The following is a 13,645-nucleotide window of genomic DNA, read 5'->3' as shown; positions in this document are numbered from 1 at the left end:
GGCAATTTCGACGCGTTAGGGTTACGGAAAAAAAAAATCGCGTCCGGGCTGTGTTTGGGCCACGGATTCACTCCCCGTATGGATGCGCGTGCTCTCTACAGCCATCGAGCGCACAACGAATTGACACCGTGCGTCTTTTACGAAAAAATATAAAAGACGCCCGGTGTCAGGGGGGGGGGGCACATTATGCCCCCCTACCAGTTTTTCATTTGCCGCTCCTTCGCCCTTTATCCGATTTCAACCAAATTTGGTGACTTTTCCTAAAATCTTATTGCGAACATTTTGATATATAATTCAGCTATATTTGATGTTGCTGGTTGCCATGGCAATTCCATAAACTGACAACAATGTCAGTCAGATTTTGCATCTTTTTTCTGTTCCCATTTTATTTAACAGCATTACAGTGGATGAAATGGGTGTTTCTTGGATGAAATTTGTTGAACGAGTAAAATTTGAAGTAATTATGGTCCTGGAAAGTTTTTCTTATTATTTCCTGTGTTTTTATGTGACAAAGGCATAAAACAATAGATATAATAGAGATAATTGAAAACAATAATACTTTCTAAAGATTGCCCTTCTATTTTGTGATATTTTGATTCCCTCACCCAAGCTATGCCTCTAACATCAATAGTTCTTCATATTTTCAATTTGTAATCTTGAAATTCCACTATTATGCAAATATGAAATGTCATAACTGTACATGTACCCATCCCAAACATTTCATCTCAGGTCTCATAATGTATTATTATGTTGATACGAATAGCGCCCCCATGTGGTGACCTTGAGAAATTTCAACCATAACAAATAATAAGATTCTACTTGTTTATCACTTGTGACAAATATGAAAATGATTGGTCTATGATAAGACATATATAATGGGGATACAGAAATTATGCAGAAAAATCATGTTTTTAGCACATTTCATATGTATTTCTTTATATATTGGAAAATAGCGCCCTCCATGGGTGACCTTGAGAAAATTCAAATGTACAGTCGTGTAGAGTATGAGTTACTCTACCCATGTGCCAAATATGACAATGATACATCAAATAATAAAAAAGTTATATACATTGTGCCCCCCCCCCCCCGGGCCTGCGAGGGGTCAAAATAGCTTGGGCTTAATAGGGTTAAACACCCCCCTCTAAAAAATCCTGGCTACGCCTATGATAATAACTCTCTTTATCATTGTCTTCCTTCATTCAGGTAAAGAGCCAGTCATCCTTTGTAACCATCCTTCTCAGAGAGAAGCCTCACTGAGGGGGACATCGATGATGTCTTCGAAGCCCTCTACCATGATTCCAACTATATTAGAAGGGACAAGACGTCAAAGAGGAGCACAACAGCCCAAAAGAGATCGCACCTACTCCTCTACCTTCACCGTAAGTACAATGAAATCATCTTTTTTTTAAAATTTATATGTGAAAATGCATAAACCATTATTTTTTTCTTTTGTAAGAATGAAATCGAACAAGATTGGTGGGGCACTCCTTTTTTTTTTTTTTTTTTAAATATCCATTTGCTTATTTTTTCCAGAGGCTCATAAAAATTTGTAATAAAAGTGTTCTTTTATCATTATCATTATGTGGTAATTAGTATTATTTTTTTTTTCATTTTCTGTTTTTCCCCTTGTATAGATTCCAACACAGAATGGGGGATATGTGAAGTAATATAATGCTCTGCCACGTTTCACAGCATCTTGGCACTTGGAAGGAAGCGAGTCGGCAACAAAGTGAAATTCGCCTGGGCCAACAGCTACAATGCACGACCAGAAAGGAGAGACGGACCCCGTGAGAGCAGAGACCGCGAAAGTGAAGATCAAGGCTCATTCCGTTGCTGCACCTCGGAAGGATCAGACTGCTGCCACTGTGGCCAAGGTCCTGTGGGAAAACTTCTTTGTCCATTATGGTCTGCCCCAGCGCCTTCATTCTGATCAAGGTAGGGACTTTGAGAGTAAAGTGATCCATGAGCTGTCAAGGCTCCTTGGCATTAAGAAATCAAAGACAACTCCTTACCATCCCAAGGGAGACCCTCAGCCTGAGCGTTTCAACAGAACGCTACTGGACATGCTAGGGACCCTGGAGGAAGAGAAGAAGGCAAATTGGAGCAAGTATGTAAGTGCACTTGTACACGCTTACAATTGTTCAAGGAATGACAGTACTGGTTTCTCACCTTATTTCCTCATGTTCGGTAGGGAAGCTAGACTGCCTGTTGACCTGCAATTTGGCACTAGCCCTGACAACTTCACTGGGACTGACCACGTGAAGTACGTCAGTGGTTTGCGCGATCAACTTACGCGGGCGTATAAACTTGCGTCAGCTGCATCCAACAAGTCTGCCAGTGCCAACAAGGTCCGCTATGATGCGAAAGTGCGAGCAAATGGCCTGAAACCTGGCGATCGCGTCCTAGTTAGGAATGTTGGACTGACAGGAAAGCAGAAATTAGCTGATAGATGGTATGCAAACCCCTATGTCATCACAAAGCAACTTAACCCTGATATGCCAGTTTATGAAGTTGCACCTGAAGACGGGGTTGGTAGGACACGCACCCTACATCGCAACCTTCTCCTACCAATAGAATACTTGAATGAGGCCCTAGCCCATAACTCAGAGACCCAGAGACAAGGTAAGCAAAGGAGTCCAGCTGATCGGACTCGTTCCAAAAGGTCCATTGCCCCTCCGAGTGAGGAAGAGTCTGATAGTTCAGACTCAAGTGATGAAGAAATTACTCTGCTTTTCGATGTACGCAAGCACATTAACCGCCCACATTCAGGACTTAACGTAAATGCGCCAGAGTTTGTCCCCTCCCAACCTCCCAGTATTCCCACTGAGACTGCCAGCGAGACCCCTGAACAGGTCAACACAGCTGATGTGGTGAGTGACACAAGTGTTTCCCTTGGTTCTGTTCCATCCCCTGAATCTATTACTGAGGAGACAATAACCGATTCAGACTTAGAGAACCAGGCTGGCGGTGACATCAGCGTAGATGCCACAGTTACATCCAGTAGTTCTGGTAGAGTAACACCAGATGATGCTGTCCCCGATTTGAGAGGGGAGAGCATGGAAGAAGAAAGTAGACACACTAGCCCTTTACCCCCAGACACAGAGTCCAGAGGTAACACCCCTCATCCTCCAGCAGAACCTGAGGCTGAGCAAGTGCAAAATGCAAAGCAAGCAATCAATGCAGAGCCTGCCCCGCAATCCATCAGGCGCTCGACTCGCTCTTCAAGGCCACCGATACGCATGCAGTACGATACCCTTGGTGAACCCTCTCGTGCTAGGCAAGCAACTTCATCAGGATTCTTTGCTGACCTTAAGCGTAAGATCTTTGGCTTTGATTAATCTAAGGTTCACAGGAGTGAACCCTGGTTTGAAAGGGGAGGATGTAACCCCACCAAAATTTGGGTTACTAAGATTCTCCAGAATGTCGTCAGACTAGATTCCTACTTCCTTGGAAAACCCATGGTCACTGTTATTACTACCCCCTCCATTCATTCCTCCTCTGACGTCCATACCCCACCTGTTTTCCAACAACCCCTCGATCAGTGCACTAGTAACCCCCATGATTAGTCTTAAGATTCCCCCTCCAGCCTTTGACCCCAGTAGCCAATGTCCAATGGTAAGCCTGTGTGTATTGAGACTGGTCAAGTCCTGTGAAATGCCCCTGCTGGTGTTAGACTATGTAGGTGTAATAAAACTCAAGGAGAGAGCAAGCTAGCCAGTCTAGGGATATTGTTTTAAGCACCCCTCCCTTTTGTTGGTGTGTAGGCACATCAAGAGAAACGAAAGGACCATGTCTCAGAAGAGGAAGGTCATTCTCTCTGGGACAAAGTAGTAGTTGCTTTGGGATTTAGGGACAGTGTCCTACTATGGGCAAAGCCTATACAGAGTGGACTGGTTCTAACTGTAGACCAACATTTTCTGTGACAATGACGTAGAGTGCACGTCTAGCCCAAATTCTGTCCTCTCTTATTCCTTTCCCATCCCATTTCTCTGCCCCCCCCCCCAATTTCCAATGAACTGTTTAGGCTAGCTCTGCGTGTGCCTTAAAGTAGAGTAGCTCCATACATTAATAGATTTACTCTACCTATGTTACATTGTATATTACAGGTACTGTTGTGCTATATACATCAATGGCTGTAAGGGTATGACTGTTTGCAAGATTATTATTTGATATGTCATATGTTCAGAACAAAGTGTGATCCACGCACTTCTGCATAAGAGATATGTATGTGCAGTGGTTAAGTTTAATACATCATTTATGCAAATGAGGTATAATTATGTCTCTATACCCTAATTGAGTGCTTTTTATGACTTATGCTATATGATTTGTCTAGTATGTTAACTAGATCAGTGTTTGTATGAGTATAAACAGTGTGTTATATAGCTATGCTGGTGAGGCAGCAGCTCTAGTGACCAAGGTCACAGGAGTGCAACTTTAAAGCCCTGTAGCCAGAAGGCTCGAGAGTGACTGGAAAGCCTGTCGTTACTGCCCTTGGTCAATGTTAAGACTTTGTCTGGCCACAGGGCTTTAAAGTTGCACTCCTGTGACCTTGGTCACTAGAGCTGCTGCCTCACCAGCATAGCTATATAACACACTGTTTATACTCATACAAACACTGATCTAGTTAACATACTAGACAAATCATATAGCATAAGTCATAAAAAGCACTCAATTAGGGTATAGAGACATAATTATACCTCATTTGCATAAATGATGTATTAAACTTAACCACTGCACATACATATCTCTTATGCAGAAGTGCGTGGATCACACTTTGTTCTGAACATATGACATATCAAATAATAATCTTGCAAACAGTCATACCCTTACAGCCATTGATAATATATAGCACAACAGTACCTGTAATATACAATGTAACATAGGTAGAGTAAATCTATTAATGTATGGAGCTACTCTACTTTAAGGCACACGCAGAGCTAGCCTAAACAGTTCATTGGAAATTGGGGGGGGGGGGGGGGCAGAGAAATGGGATGGGAAAGGAATAAGAGAGGACAGAATTTGGGTTGGACGTGCACTCTACGTCATTGTCACAGAAAATGTTGGTCTACAGTTAGAACCAGTCCACTCTGTATAGGCTTTGCCCATAGTAGGACACTGTCCCTAAATCCCAAAGCAACTACTACTTTGTCCCAGAGAGAATGACCTTCCTCTTCTGAGACATGGTCCTTTCGTTTCTCTTGATGTGCCTACACACCAACAAAAGGGAGGGGTGCTTAAAACAATATCCCTAGACTGGCTAGCTTGCTCTCTCCTTGAGTTTTATTACACCTACATAGTCTAACACCAGCAGGGGCATTTCACAGGACTTGACCAGTCTCAATAAACACAGGCTTACCATTGGACATTGGCTACTGGGGTCAAAGGCTGGAGGGGGAATCTTAAGACTAATCATGGGGGTTACTAGTGCACTGATCGAGGGGTTGTTGGAAAACAGGTGGGGTATGGACGTCAGAGGAGGAATGAATGGAGGGGGTAGTAATAACAGTGACCATGGGTTTTCCAAGGAAGTAGGAATCTAGTCTGACGACATTCTGGAGAATCTTAGTAACCCAAATTTTGGTGGGGTTACATCCTTCTCTTAATGCTACAGTTGTGCTTCTAGTAAAATGAATCACTGAAAATCATGCTTTCCAGGTCAATTTCTCGGTGATTGGCTCAGAATACAGTTGGCTTGGCAGCATACAATTTTCTTGAGGTGAAGCACTAGTGTGCAAAATTGAGCGCAACAAGGCACTGCACAGATGATATCTACCGTCTACGCTCACTGTCCATTACAGCGATGAAGGTACTAGTAAGTTGACTTTTACGTTTAGATCTAGTCCCATGTGTGCATATTGGTGTTAGCGATCTGATTAGCATTATGAAATTCAGTTCTGTAGTGTTGATGCAAATACTATTTTGTGGGTGTTATGTTAGTTCATTACAGATACGAAATGATGAATTATCTTAACAGAAAAAGACTATTTAAGATAACACCGCACGATGAGCCTTGAATTTGTATTGGGTCTTTGTCTCTGGGTATTGTCTGTATTGTCTGAGTAAATTTATTGGGTCTTTGTCTCTGGTGGCTGGCTCCACGGAGTACGACCTGCTTTCGGATGCTCCTACACGTACACTACAGATACAGTACCACGCCACTACCAATACCACCATTAACCTGCCTACATGTACATACAGGCAGTGCTAACATTTGTGCATTTTGCACCAGACACCTAAAATCTATTGATAAACTAGACAGTGACAAGAACTGGAAAGTAGAAATCACAGACCTATTTCAGTATTTTGGAGGGGTTGTCGTCACTTCCATTCTTAAAGAAAAGTAGAATTTTACTGAGTAGAGTTCCCAACGGCGTAAATCCATACTGAGGAGTGGGGGGGATGGTCACCATCACCACGATTACAAGCCCATAACCGGACCGGCGCAGCCTTTTTTTTTTTTTTTTGGGGGGGGGGGGTGGGGGGGGGGGGAGAAGCTTTGTGCCCCCCTCCCCCCCCCCCTACACACACACGCTTTACAGGGATCGGATGCCCCACTCTTTTGCATGAAATATAAAGTGGGAAAAAATTGGCAGCAACAACATAAAGACTTTTTGTTCTTGTTGCTTTTTTTTTTTGCTTGTCAGACGACTTTCGGCGGAAAATCAGACCTTAAAAGTATGAAAACATTTTTTTCTTTTTGGGAAATATCTGTGAGAGGGAGCGGAACGACCGAACGGGGGAAGGGTGTGTAGGGGGGGGGGGGAGGGTATCCTTCTCCCACACGAGGAAGATTTTGCATTTTCAGACCTGAAATTCAGCGATCTGGTGCTCACTTGTGGTGAAAATTTTGTTTTCTTTTCTTTAAAAAAACACTAAGAAAATGAAATATTCACAATATATTATTGAATGACAAAATCGTGGTATTTCAGCTCTTGCTGTGCGACATCACTGTGAAGGCCTACTAAATAATGGGGCCTATCATCGGCGTAGGCAGGATTTGATCTTAGGAGGAGCGGTTATGTGAGGGAACGAATCAAGCGCGGGGGGAGGGTATGGTAGGGGGGTTTTCCCCTCCTACGGTGAAATCTCTTTGCGTTGAAAATTTTGACATTTTTCAGTCCAAAAACTGCCGTTTGTCATGTGTTTGTAGCTATATTCTTCGCTTTGGAAATTAAGGGGGGCACACCAGGCGCAACTGCTGTCAATCACTGGCAGCAACATCACGAGAATGGCATAGCGATTAAATGCGAGCGAGTGGAGCGAGCGAGCATGAAAATTTTAACATTTTACAGTCTAAAAACTGCCGTTTGTAGCTATACTTTTTCGCTTTGGAAATTAAGGGGGGCCGCATCAGGCGCAACTGCTGGCAATTACTGGCAGCAACCTCAGGAGAATGGCATAGCAGTTAGATGCGAGCGAGCGGGGCGAGCGAGCTTGAAAATTTTGACATTTTACAGTCCAAAGACTGCCGTTTGTGGCTGTATTTTTTCGCTTTTGGAAATTATGGGGGCACACCGGGCGCAACTGCCGGCAATCGGGCAGCAAAATCAGAATGGCATAACGATTAAATGCGAGCGAGCGAAGCGAGTGAGCTTGAAAATTTTGATATTTTACAGTCCCACATGTCCTTTGTGGCTGTACTAGTAATTTTTCGCTTTGGAAATTAAGGGGGGGGGGGGCGCACCGGGCGAAAACTGCTGGCAATTACTGGCAGCAACATCAGGAGAATGGCATAATGATTAAATGCGAGCGAGCGAAGCGAGCGAGCTTCAAATTTTGACATTTGACAGTCCCAAAACTGCCGTTTGTAGCTATATTTTTCGCTTTGGATATTAAGGGGGCGCACCGGGCGTAAACTGCTGGCAATTACTGGCAGCAACATCAGGAGAATGGAATTATAATTAAATGCGAGCGAGCGAAGCGAGCGAGCTTCAAAAATTTGACATTTTACAGTCCCCAAACTGCCGTTTGTAGCTATATTTTTCGCTTTGGAAATTAAGGGGGGCGCACCTGCTCACAATCACTGGCAGCAACATCACAAGAGAATGGCATAGCGATTAAATGCGAGCGAGCGGAGCGAGCGAGCTTGAAAATTTTGACATTTTACAGTCTAAAAACTGCCGTTTGTAGCTATACTTTTTCGCTTTGGAAATTTAGGGGGCACACCGAGTGCAACTGCCGGCAATTACTGGCAGCAACATCAGGAGAATGGCATAGCGGTTAAATGCGAGCGAGCGGAGCGAGCGAGCTTCAAAATTTTGACATTTTACAGTCCAAAGACTGCCGTTTGTGGCTGTATTTTTTCGCTTTGGAAATTAAGGGGGCACACCGGGCGCAACTGCCGGCAATTACTGGCAGCAACATCAGGAGAATGGCATACTGATTAAATGCTAGCGAGCGAAGCGAGTGAGCTTGAAAATTTTGACATTTTCCAGTCCTAAAAACTGTCGTTTGTAGCTATATTTTCGCTTTGGAAATTAAGGGGGGCGCACCGGGTGCACCTGCTGTCAATCACTGGCAGCAACATCAGGAGAATGGCATAGCGGTTAAATGCGAGCGAGCGGAGCGAGCGAGCTTTAAAATTTTAACATTTTACAGTCCCCAAGCTGCCGTTTGTAGCTATATTTTTCGCTTTGGAAATTAAGGGGGGCGCACCTGCTCACAATCACTGGCAGCAACATCAAGAGAATGGCATAGCGATTAAATGCGAGCGAGCGGAGCGAGCGAGCTTTAAAATTTTAACATTTTACACTCCAAAAACTGCCGTTTGTAGCTATATTTTCGCTTTTGTTTGTCCCACTTTTATTTGAGAACCATCCCCCCCCCCCCCCATCGACGCATCTATACATATTAGGTTGCTTTTGTTAAGTGAAAGATCTGCTGCACACTCTGATAAATTAGGAAATATACGTCTATGTCAAAAGTGTACAAAGTTTATCCCTTATCCTGTATAGCGGACCTTTTGCATGTTCATGATTGCAATACAACGATCTGGTGCATAGTTCTGGCGATATTTGGACAATTTTCCATTAAGAAAGTTCGAGATTTGTCCTAATCTCGGAAATTGCTTGGGGGATACCAATGATTTGTCTGTCTGAACACTTCCTTTGGGGCGGGGCAAATGCCCCTTTGCCCCCCATAGATTCGACGTCCCTGATCTTCCCTTGGTATGCCCATAGATGTATCCTGACTGAGTCATCAGTCACTGTCGTTTCTCAGGAATGATTCAGGAAATGGAGGGGGTTCAATTATGGCGATAAAGTTGTTGTTATTGTTTGTTTGTATGTTTTCGTACATATTTTGCAGATGGTCCCCAGTTACTCGCGTCATAGCATGTTTATATGTAGACCTATACCATTTGACGTTGTCAACGCCTGAGCCATACCTTACAGTGTATGTCGATGTTACTTTCTTCGCGAGCGAGCGAAGCGAGCGAGCGCTTGAGAAAAGTATACATTTTCCTACAAGATAGAATACTGTTCAGCTCTGTTACCTGTCTGAAGGCCGGCGTACAAACGTCATGCAATATGCCAAAATTGATACAATCACATTTCTGCTTCCTCCATTTTTCCCCCTCAAAATTCAGGGGGGGGGGGATGATTGTACAGGCCATCCCCCCCTCCTCCATTTCAGGGGGGGATATATCCCCCCCATCCCCCCCGGGATTTACGCCCATGAGAGTTCCCCGCAATACATAACTTACATTCATCGTCATTGACAGGGCTGTGCCTGTGTCTAATGGAATGTGCACAATTATCTGTAGTACCTGGTAATCTCGCAAATATCGAGGTGGAGCTCGATTGCGAAAAGGATTTCGTCGTGGAGCTGGAGCATTTCCGCGATTGATGACTGGTAGAACATCATCGTCGTCCAACATATCTGGGTCATCACTCCCCACATGTGACCCTCGGAGAATCGCGAAACGTGATGAGTTGCGGTACGACTCTCTGTGAACCGCGTTCAGCTGTGATCATTGAACTGCGTACTTCCACGACTTCCAGAGGCCGTGGATCAAATGGTGATGAGAACTTTCCCACGTGACCATCGCGCTTCACAAGCACCACATCACCTGGTTTGAACGGTGACTCGTGAACAAGCCTGTCACAAGGCAAAATTCCATGAATTTGAATGAAATTTTTGCATATTTGACCGAGAAAACCTATGTAATATTTGCTCTTGATAATTGTCCTATTTCACCACATGTCAAGATGTTTATTTATTGAAAATATTACGTCATTAACAGTGAACGTGAAAATTTTTCTTTATTTATTCATTCATAATGCCATTTCAGCGTATGTCAGGATGTATATTCATTTCAGTGTCCTAAGTCCTATGAATCCAAGTGCATTGGTTTTGTGTTAGGCCAGGCGTTTCGTGTCACTTTGATTTAAGAACGTGTATGCTGTGGTCAATTCCGCCAAATACCTTCCTGATATTTCAATAAGCAATGACTAATAGAAAATTCAGATGACTCAAAACGAATAATTTGTGCTTTAGCACAGGGAAATTTGTTGCCCTCTTACTCTGTTGCAAACAACAGAGGTCCTTGTACATGTCTAAAATGTAAAAAATGAAACATCATGAATACCAATCAATGAGGTGGGGGCTTTAGGGTTATGATTTTGATGGTTGTGTAGCCAAGTCAGGTTGGGATCACCTCCACCATTTTACATCATGGTCCTGCAGAACAAAGTCTAAGCATAGATGAATGAGAATTGTCTTATAATGGTCTTGTCTTTTTTTTTAAGTGTTTAATAAAATTGAATTGAATTGTATTGGCTGGAATAGGTTACTAGCTTAGGAGTCGTACAGCTCCTACAGTTGAGTACTCTTAGAAACGGCAGTGTATCACACATAGTTTCTTATATTTACCTCCAGGGTATTAGCCACCCTCATCGTCAGTTGGGCCTTTTTCTTATCTTTTACATTGAGACTGTGATAATTGCGCTGGGCCGTGCTGAGTCTGTGGTGCATCGATTCGGCCGTGTCAGCTTGTTTTTCTGGGTGTTGTTCTGCCATCTGCAATGAGTATATATAACAGTAAGTCTGCAAGCTGAGTTAAATGGGGGGAGGGGAACTTTATTTTTACCTGACCTGTCCTCTACAAGCAAAATTTCACTTTGAATATTAAACTTCCTTTATGCATATGGCATTATTCCGGTTATGCAAATGTGTATATGTTTTTTTTTTCTTTTTTAAAGGTAGATGAGGAAAAAGAAAATTCGGAATATTCATATATTAACCATATTAAATCTAAACAGTGCACAAGAAATAAGTTTTCCTTATCATTCAAAACATTTTTTTTTTCTTTTTTGCAAAGTGTTGTCATGCACACATGTTGTAAAGGGGGTGATTCAGTAGTGGGAAAGAGGGCGCTCTAGAATCAAAACGCATTTAGGATTTCATTTTGTTATTTTTGATTATTTTAAATCTCGTAATTCTCATAACAGGAATGTTACATTTACCATTGACGAGAGCCAGCTTCTGACTGTGGTATTGCTGCACGATCGACTATTGAGCTTCCGGCACATCAACTTCATAGTACTGTTATTGGATGATGATGTTAGATACGGCCCATCCGAAGTGAAGAAGACAGACGTGATGTCGGTCCTGTAGCCTGGCAGCCTCGGCCTTACAGTGTGGATATAGGCAAGGAGGCGGTTAAACTTTGCCTCTGGCAAACACACCCGAGCCGCGCCGTATGTGAGATCTGTCTTGTGCTGCATGACCTGCAAAACGATTGAAACCCTTAACCACAATGTATGCTTACATGAAATCTTGTGCTTTTGTGCTATGATAATGATGATGATAATAATATTAATGATAATGAATAAAAATAAATGATATCTATAAAACGTGTGATAAGAGAGTCTTGCAAGTAAACTTTTAACATTTTTTTAAAAATCTCGAATGACCTTGTTACCCTATCATGTGACCTCCAACGGCACAATAACATGAATGTATTCCCAATGCAAGTATGACCCAAGTTAGCTGTAGGTTGTAATCCAAGCAACTTATGTGAAGTTATCTGTCAAAAGAGAGTCTTGATGAATGGAGAGTCTTGCAGGAGCTCTTTGATATATGACATCATATCACCTTTGATATCATCACGTGACCTAAAACACCATAAATTGACAACACACCTAGTGCTTCTATCACCCAAGTGTGGTTGCCATTGCAGTAACAGTTGCTAAATTATGCATCAGCTTACAGGTAAAGTTTAACATTTGTGACGGACGACGGATGGACCGCATTTGGATCCCTTAGTCTCGCCTTCTCCTCCAGTGGGCGAGACTAAAAATACATGAAATTTGAATGTTGAACTCAACTGAATGACAATCATATCACTTTTCTGGTGAAAAGAATATTGTGTCGAATATCATAAAATCAAGCACTGCTTGCTCATTATATCAAATAGATCAACAACATTTTTTTATTTTTTTATTTTTTATTTATTTATTATTATTATTATTATTATTATTATTTTTTTTTTTTTTTTGGGGGGGGGGGGGTTACCTTTATCACTCGTCTACCGGTGCTCTCCTCCTGCACCGCCCTCAGAACCCATTCAACCTCCATGTTGATGTGCTCGCTGGCACGGGTTCCGTTGTACAGCGCGATTAAGAGAAGAAAGTAGCCCCGGATGCTGGCGGCTTCAGTCCTGGTTAACTTTCTCTTTGCAATGAAGAGTTCGTGCAGATACTGATGGTAATAGGTGCTTAGGGCCCTCAACACACTTGCCATGTCTTCGTCCGACAATCTGGTCACTGCCAAGATAAAACAGTGTAAATGATTTACAAACTTATGCCTTGATAAGTACATTATATTGACTGAACCATGGACTCTGACTGAACTAACTCACCCCTCCTCCAATCAGCTTACATACTCCCGCAGTGGTGCACCCCTTTACCAAGTTTGTGTAAAATTGACCTGGGATTCTTGTGATCTTTATTCTTAGCATTTTTAAATCATCTCATTGACCTTTAACTATTGACTGATGTTGTCCAACATTTAATCAGGACATCTATCTCATGCTACAATCCTAAGACAAGTACGATAAAGCTTACAGTAAATGAGAAAGTTCTTGACATCGTGTTAATGAGATGCCCGTATTAACAGGCGAATGGACAGCCTAAAAAAAGAAAGAATTGGGACCCTTATCGATGTAATGAGCACCCCCCAATTGAATGTCTAGACAAATACTTAATTTTTTTCACTTCACTTACAGTAATCCCTCTCCATTTTCTCCACCGGGTCTTTCTTCTTTTCTTTTTGGAGGGAAGCGGCTAGCGCTCTCCAAGAAGCAGCTTTCTCTTGCAGCGTCGGAATGCCTAAGTACTCCTTAAATACCCTCCTCTGCTTTGCTTTTGACAAGAAGTCGAAAAACAGCGCGACGGTGTGGCAGTAGCTCATGATTGTGCCCGCTGCCTTGATCTTTAGCTGCTTGTTCACATATGCTTCTGCCTTCCGTATGTCCGTTATTCCCTCGAAGCCGCCCATCCCTGCGATAACAAATTCTAACTGACGTCCGTGCTGTTCAGCAACTCTCGCCGATTTGCATTTGCCTAGTCTTGATTGGAGGAATTCGTGAAATTTGAAGCTCCAGTGTTCTAAAGAAAAAAAAAAAAAACAAGTTCAGATTTAA

The 13,645-nt window shown here is 42.7% G+C and overlaps 1 long non-coding RNA gene across 1 annotated transcript; it reads left to right on the top strand.

The window, feature by feature from the left end:
- Positions 1-1,992: 1,992 nt before the first annotated feature.
- On the top strand, positions 1,993-11,847 carry LOC140226730 (uncharacterized). Its single transcript, XR_011900997.1, has 3 exons — positions 1,993-2,111; positions 10,879-11,040; positions 11,451-11,847. It is a non-coding gene; the product is annotated as an uncharacterized lncRNA (long non-coding RNA).
- The last annotated feature ends 1,798 nt before the right edge of the window (positions 11,848-13,645 follow it).

The sequence above is a fragment of the Diadema setosum genome, chromosome 4, assembly GCF_964275005.1.
Source record: "Diadema setosum chromosome 4, eeDiaSeto1, whole genome shotgun sequence".
Taxonomy (NCBI): Eukaryota; Metazoa; Echinodermata; class Echinoidea; order Diadematoida; family Diadematidae; genus Diadema; species Diadema setosum.
The sequence above is the reverse complement of the archived record's forward strand: the minus strand, read 5'-3'. Positions and strand labels throughout refer to the sequence as shown.